The sequence below is a fragment of the Pseudorasbora parva genome, chromosome 19, assembly GCF_024679245.1.
Source record: "Pseudorasbora parva isolate DD20220531a chromosome 19, ASM2467924v1, whole genome shotgun sequence".
Classification (NCBI taxonomy): Eukaryota; Metazoa; Chordata; class Actinopteri; order Cypriniformes; family Gobionidae; genus Pseudorasbora; species Pseudorasbora parva.
The window spans coordinates 44,490,091-44,491,045 of record NC_090190.1 but is presented as its reverse complement, the minus strand read 5'-3'; positions in this window follow the sequence as shown (position 1 = coordinate 44,491,045).

The following is a 955-nucleotide window of genomic DNA, read 5'->3' as shown; positions in this document are numbered from 1 at the left end:
TGCACACAGCGCCCCTATAGACACACTCCAGTACTGCACACAGCACCCCCTATAGACACACTCCAGTACTGCACACAGCGCCCCTATAGACACACTCCAGTACTGCACACAGCGCCCCTATAGACACACTCCAGTACTGCACACAGCGCCCCTATAGACAGACTCCAGTACTGCACACAGCGCCCCCTATAGACACACTCCAGTATTGCACACAGCGCCCCTATAGACACACTCCTGTACTGCACACAGCGCCCCCTATAGACACAATCCAGTTCTGCACACAGCGCCCCCTATAGACACACTCCAGTACTGCACACAGCGCCCCTATAGACACACTCCAGTACTGCACCGCAGCACCCCTATAGACACACTCCAGTACTGCACACAGCGCCCCCTATAAACACACTCCAACACTGCAAACAGCGCCCCCTATAGACACACTCCAGTACTATAGACAAACTCCAGTACTGCACTGCAGCGCCCCTATAGACACACTCCAGTACTGCACACAGCGCCCCTATAGACACACTCCAGTACTGCACTGCAGCGCCCCTATAGACACACTCCAGTACTGCATAGCAGCGCCCCCCTATAGACACACTCCAGTACTGCACACAGCGCCCCCTATAGACACACTCCAATACTGCACACAGCGCCCCCTATAGAAACACTCCAGTACTGCACACAGCGCCCCCTATAGACACACTCTAGTACTGCACCACAGCGCCCCCTATAGACACACTCCAGTACTGCACACAGCGCCCCCTATAGACACACTCCAGTACTGCACACAGCGCCCCTATAGACACACTCCAGTACTGCACACAGCGCCCCCATAGACACACTCCAGTACTGCACACAGCGCCCCCTATAGACACACTCCAGTACTGCACACAGCGCCCCCTATAGACACACTCCAGTACTGCACACAGCGCCCCCTATAGACACACTCCAG